This window comes from Limulus polyphemus, unplaced genomic scaffold (assembly GCF_000517525.1).
Source record: "Limulus polyphemus unplaced genomic scaffold, Limulus_polyphemus-2.1.2 Scaffold981, whole genome shotgun sequence".
NCBI classification, from domain to species: Eukaryota; Metazoa; Arthropoda; class Merostomata; order Xiphosura; family Limulidae; genus Limulus; species Limulus polyphemus.
The window spans coordinates 224,204-231,105 of NW_013666591.1; the positions used below are offsets into that span (position 1 = coordinate 224,204).

At 35.5% G+C, this 6,902-nt stretch overlaps 1 long non-coding RNA gene across 1 annotated transcript in view; it reads left to right on the top strand.

Annotated features, from left to right (window-relative positions):
- LOC111086276 overlaps positions 1-6,341 on the top strand; it is an 8,660-nt gene extending 2,319 nt beyond the window's left edge. Inside the window, exons 2-3 of the long non-coding RNA XR_002611001.1 lie at positions 1,154-1,363; positions 6,247-6,341. This is a non-coding gene — a long non-coding RNA (uncharacterized LOC111086276). The remainder of the gene's footprint in view (positions 1-1,153; positions 1,364-6,246) is intronic.
- The last annotated feature ends 561 nt before the right edge of the window (positions 6,342-6,902 follow it).

Here is a 6,902-nt window from a genome sequence, read left to right on the forward strand (position 1 = left end):
AGGGCCATTTCACGAGTGTGTTGCCTTGAATTAGACTCAACAAGCGTCTTCAGAGCATCAATATCAATTCCAACATGCCGGCCCCTGCCATCACAGTTTTTAAGGCTAAAGTCACCTGAACGAAATTTGTTGAATCATCGTTGACACTTACGAACGTTCAAAACATTTCCATAAACTTCTTTGATATACTTTATCGTTACAGAGGCATTGTTTCCCTTCTTGTAGTCAGACAGCACTGACAGACTCGTTGTGTGCCATCACTATAAGGGATTAGAGTATATTAAACTTTACACATTATACAGGCTACACTAACGTGACGTTTAGGCGGTTCGTTTAACTATTATACGTGATGTACGTTTTTTTGGGAGGTGGTTAATTTAAGTGTTCGAAAACGCGACATTAATTTCTTGACGACCTAAAACTTCCACAATGTTGGAGCTAGCAGGACCATTCTTGGTAGGTGAACTCGGGGTAGGTAGCCCGGGCTGTTCTTATCTCTGTTCTCACTGAGAAGTCCTAAGGAGATATGACACTGCTGGAAGACACATAGGCATGAGAGGTCTAATGTTAGGTTTTCAGGGTCGCTGAGCTTGATTCTGGCATCAAACTTTGTGTTTCTGCTCTTCCCCTTGGGGAAAGTGTGATTAGGTACCACGGACGGATGTCCTACGAGTTTTTTTTCAGGTATGGACCCTCTTCCCTCTTGAATAGCTACAGAAAGAATTGGGGGTAGTGGTGGTGATTTATCGGAACAATGGAGCCCCTATAAATAATGAGGAGGCTTTTAAAGGACATTTTATGCTTGTTTGGGGATAAATAAGCTACTTTGATTTCTGAACGAAGTGAACCTCAGCAAGGTATTTGTAATGTTTCAAATTCTGAAACATACAAAGGAGTTGTGGAAACTTAATTTAATATACATATCTCCTCTAAATCATGTAGTCCTTATCTGTAAATCTCGGTGGAGTGAGAGTCATATTTTAACCCATAGAATGTCAGGTTGAGACTCCGTTCTGTATCTACAACGTTGCTATGAAGACGTTTTTTAATAGTTAAATTTGTTAATATTAAGTATTGAGACATTCATTGTATAAGATCATTAAATAATTATATCAAATATTAAGAAGTGCTATTTATCTACACTGAATTTCAGCAACTCGCAATTATCTTGGTGTGGATGGTGAGCTATGTTCTAGCAGGCTATCTGTACGACAATACTCTATACTCTGGCTACAGAGATCCCTACGAACCAGTATACGGTCATGGTAGGTCCTATGGGTTTGGCTTTGGAGTAGGATATGGCTTTCAGCCCGAGGTTGCCGCAAACGACCCTGTTCTTCTTGGACACTACTAATGCTTTACGGTGAGAAAATATATCACTTTTATACATGTGAATCATGAATAATACACTAACAATTAGTTCCATATCAGATAATTACTGTTTTAAATTTTCTTGTTTGGACCAGCCATTTTTCGTTATGATTAGTTTGCAAACCACTAATATGTTTATTGTATTCCAATCTGCCCGATGAGCCTTGGTATTTGCAGAAAGGCACTAACTATAGCAGAGATAGTGTGGTTGACATATTACTATCTTCTTCTTTACTTTTACTCGTTTCACCCTTTGACTTTGTGGTCACTTGACCAACTCCTGGATAAAAAAAAAACGACTATCTTACTGGTCCGCCAGTTCTTCAGAGTTGAATTCTAGTAAAGTATATTATATGAATATATAAATAATATGATGTTAAAATAAATGAATAAATTAATGTTAAAATGAATATTTTGATATAAAAATAAACAAATAATTTGGTGTTAATAAAAATAATAAATCCAATTCTGATTTGTAATGACATAACTAAGATTGATCAAATTTACAGTTCAATAACATAATCTAGTTAACACCGAAACAGTTCGTGATCTAAAGAATGCCTAGACCACTGAATAGAACCATTAGAGGTTAGAATCGACCTCTATTTTTATAAGATCTTCGTTCGTCCTTGCATTAGCTATGGTTATACCTCACGGATATCTGTTTCTTCTTGTTGTTATGCAAGACGTACACTCCCAGAACAACACGGGACCAGCTGGCCTTCAAATTCAAGCTACCCAGCCCAACCCAGGAGTTATATGATTGCATCATATTTCTTAACGTTCTTAACCATCTACAGAAGCTTCATATCACATGCAGCTTCCAGTCGCGCAATCTCATCCTTTCTGACTCGTAAACTCTCAGATTCATCTTCCACGAAAACTGCTTCCTCCAGCTGGAGATCTTTCAAACACTTATGAGTTACTCCTTTCGGAAGGTTATCCTGAATAGACTGCTTTCCAGATGAAAAATGCCTCTGAATATTGATCATATCTTGCTTACCTTCATCACTGATTAATTAAAGTTTTGACGGATATTATTTTATATCCTTCAGTTTCTGATTCAGAATCCTTTTCATTACAGTCACATGTACACCTGGTCATCCATTAGCTATAGCCACTATGCTCTGAAGCTTTATCTCGTGGCCGAATAAAGGGCTTAACCGTCTTGTTGCCCTCCAGACCTATGGGCTGAGATGAAATGACAAACAGATAAAACTACTGCATTTGGGATATCCCAGCCGGCCTAAAGCCCCGATATTGAACAAAATGTTTAGTGGATATAGTAGATATAGTGTTGTTGAGGTATTATTACGTTCTTCTTTATTTAAACTCATAAATTCATATAATAACAAACAGCTGATGGTTTTGGCAGTTATTTTCGCTAGGGGGTCACCATTCTTAGAAGGGTTATTGGTGGATTCTTGTTCTCTTCCACCTTACTTTACAGTGACTTAGAAGGGTTATTGGTGGATTCTTGTTCTCTTCCACCTTACTTTACAGTGACTTAGATAGGTTATTGGTGGATTCTTGTTCTCTTCCACCTTACTTTACAGTGACTTAGATGGGTTGTTGGTGGATTCTTGTTCTCTTCCACCTTACTTTACAGTGACTTAGATAGGTTATTGGTGGATTCTTGTTCTCTTCAACCTTACTTTACAGTGACTTAGATAGGTTATTGGTGGATTCTTGTGCTCTTCCACCTTACTTTACAGTGACTTAGATAGGTTATTGGTGGATTCTTCAAATAAGGCTGATTCAAAATTCCATCTGAGTAAAGTTCCAAAGATACCCCAAATTTTGAAACAAATTCATGTATGTTTTTCCCTGATATAGTTTCTGCTTCCTGGTTATGAACAACAGATGATTCTGTCAATTTGATGAAACAGTCCATCACAACTATGATGTATCTATTCCAATTGAGAGCCAAGGACATTGACAGCAACTCCGTCAAGTGGTGCTTCAACACAGCAAAATCACTGGCATTTTCAAGGGTTGGGTTAATACAGGAATAGTGCTTAATTCTTTATTTAGATTTTTGAATGGTTGCTCACAATTAGCTGTTCAACAACACGCATTTAGTTTTTCAAGTAATTTCTGCAAACAAATGAGCTATGTCAGAGAAAAAGTTTTACAAAACGACAATAATAAAAAAACAATCTCAGAAATCATCTTATCTCACACAGGTTCTTTGATGTTAGCCAATTATGTACAGGTTCAACATAGATGGGTTTGTAGAAATATCTTCTCTCTGTGCCCCGGGAAGCTCAACTGTTATGGAACAATTCTTCTTTGGATTCAGTTTAAGGTTATTTTTTCTCAAATGATCTAGATCGTTCCACAAATCTTCATAAGTATTATCAAAAGTCTTCCCATGTGTGATTGTATCACCCAACTAGATGAGTACGACGTTCCAGAATACTTCAGAGAGAGCACACTCCGTTATTCATTGAAATTTAGCAGACGTATTACTTTATACAAATGATAAAACAAATTGCTACTATCCACATTCTTCGATTAAGACTGTCCTCTCTCTACTTGCTTCTGCTTTATTGACTTGCTCTTGCCAATATCCATGCTTCAGATCCCATTTTGAAAACAATTTTGACCCAGATGAAGCATCCAAAGTAGAATAAAACCTCTGTAATGAATTGGCATCCTGATTTTTAAATTCATTCATCACCTAGTAGTCCATGTAGAACCTTATTACCCCAGGACCAGTACTTGGTTCTTTTTCTCTTTGTTCCTTCACAGTTTTTGTGTCTTTGAAAGTTTCATCCTGTTTTGCAAGTGGGATTCGTCTGGTTAACTGACATATCGGTGTTGCATTTCTAGTATTGATCTTACAATATACTTTATTTTTGGCCTAACCATAGCGGTCCATTGAAGAATTTATATTGATATTCTGTGAGCAAGTCATAACATATAGCACTGATTAGCTGTAACATCTCCACAGATTTGATTATGCGGCTCTTTTTCTGATATTCTTTGGGAGGAGATTTTGTGCAGTTTCGAAAAACATGTAGTTGTAACCCCTATTTTATTGTGATTTATGTCTTCCATTTTGTGTAACTAATTGTCTAACTAATCCTTTAAATTCTTCTAGATTATACTACTCAATCTGATGATCACATAACTTATCGATGGTGCCTTTAGTTATTTATCTGTGATTTTGATGAATTCAAGCTCCATCAACAACTAGAGAGTTCCCTTAAAGATCTCCACCTATTTTGCTACAATCTAATTTGCATATTCTCGTTTTGCTATAGTATCTATTGATATTGTATATATTGATGACACGTCAATGAATCCATCATTTCATATGGAGCCTTTATAATTCTTCAGCAAGTTCAGCTAAGGTATCTTTTTTTTCTCTGTAGGATGTCCTTTTGGTATCTAACTTCAAACTTGATAGATAGGGCAACTGCTAGTGCTTGATATTTGTTACAACTCTCAACTGGAAGATTGCTCAATGATGTTAAAACTTGCCCTTTTAAATTGGCAGAAGAATGAATAAATTGTTTACTATTCCAACCATTAACCTCTGGAAATGTTTTTAAACTGAATTTGGTACGTCACTCATGGTACTATAGTCCAGTGGTTTCTCGATTGGGCAATGTTGTTGAACATGCCAACAAACGTCTGAAACAGGATTTGGCAGTGAAATAGCTGGAGTAGTTCAGGAAGGGCCCTGAATTCACAGATGACACAGAAGTAGTGGTAGCAGGTGTGGACGAAATATTTTCTTCTACTTTCAGTTTTACAGTTAATGTTGTTTTAGTTTGGATTTATTGGGCAAATACAGAAAAAAAGTATAGCTGGTGTACTTTTTGCATTCACTAATTCATTTTTCAGATGTTTTATTGTCTCATTGATGTTCTTTTCTATCTAATTAATTTAGATATTATAATATTCCTGTACTTCATAGATGTATTTTTGTACTTCTTCAACTTTGCTATTACAGCTTTTCTGTACTTCTCCAATTTTATTCTTGTAAAAATTCTTGTTTTCAATTACGTTTATGTTAATACATGTCTTTCTTTTACTTCCTCTCTTAGATTCTTTCTCTTTCTTTTTTGTCTTCTATAAATTTGGCCAGGAGGTTAAGACACTGGACGCATAATCTGGGGGTTGCGGGTTCGAATCCCGTCAACGAACATGCTCGCCCTTTCAGCCGTGAGGGTGTTATAATTTGATCGTATATCCCACTATTTGTTGATAAATAGTAGCACAAGAGATGTTGGTGGTTGGTTTTCACTAGCTGTTTTCTCTATTACTTCAAAATTAGGGATAGCTAGCACTAATAGCCAAACCAGAAAACAAATGAACAAAAGCATTTTAAATTTTCTTTCTTGTTCTTCTAATCTCTGGTTTCTTTCTTCTTGTTAATTTTTATACTAGCAGAAATACCCGCTCTCCGGGCAGGTATAACTGCTAGTTCCTGCAGCCTTTTCTGGAATTGTCTGATAGTTCTACAACAATGTACTCATACTTGACATTCAATAATGTTCACCATCCATGAGAAAATGATTTTATTGAAATTTTAGCCAAAAAATGAGCTATCATCACAGAGTAGATTTTATTGAAGTATTTTAGACGTATACATCGCAAGCTCCATTATAATAAGATTCTGTCTCTTTTTTTTCGATTTTTTAAATAACAAAAAAGCAACTGGACAAATGTTTAGTAGAAAACAAATGGTATTAGTCTAAATAAACGAACAAGTAACTGGACAAATGTTTCTTAGAAAACAAGTGGTATTATGATATCATTATGACTTTTTCATTTTGTTAATTAAAAACAGAAAATTATTGAAATTTCACATGATGCTTACAAACTACCATTACTAAAACTAAACCTTTCTCTATTTTTTAGGAAAAATCCAGTTTTCTGGTCAGCAAGTTGACTACTGTTTCAGAGAAAACCAGAATTTGCTATGAAACTAAGTGTGGATAAATATTTGATGAAGTCAGGAGCAGCATTTCTAAAGTTTTCTGTTACGTATAAAATGAACAGTTATTAAGTAAATTATCTAAACACTATATCCTAAAATATTTCATACCTTTAGTGTAAATAGTTTATATACTACGGAAGAATAAATTACCTAAAAATATTATTATTAGTTCCACAAGTTTGTGTTATTGCAACCATGCTAAAAAAACTGCAGCTTGAAGTTCAGGAGAAGACAATAACTTTCAATCTAATAAAAGCTGATAACATTAAAGCTGATATGTTGTATGTAAATTAGGAAAACGTGTTACTCTTCATTGTATATTTTATTAATATAAATATGTAAAGCAGAAGTGTTGTTTGTGTGTCCACTTTTCATAGTTACACTTTATCACTCATCCCAACCAAACATGCACACTTAGGCCCCCACAGGATTGGCTCGGCACTCCATACCACTCCCCAAGGGGTCACTGTCTGTCTGTGTGTTCGATTTTTAAACCTATAAATTTTGACCGATCTCAACTAAACTTGACGTCGTTACTTACAGCCTTCACTCCAGGGAGTGAAACATGGGCCGATAT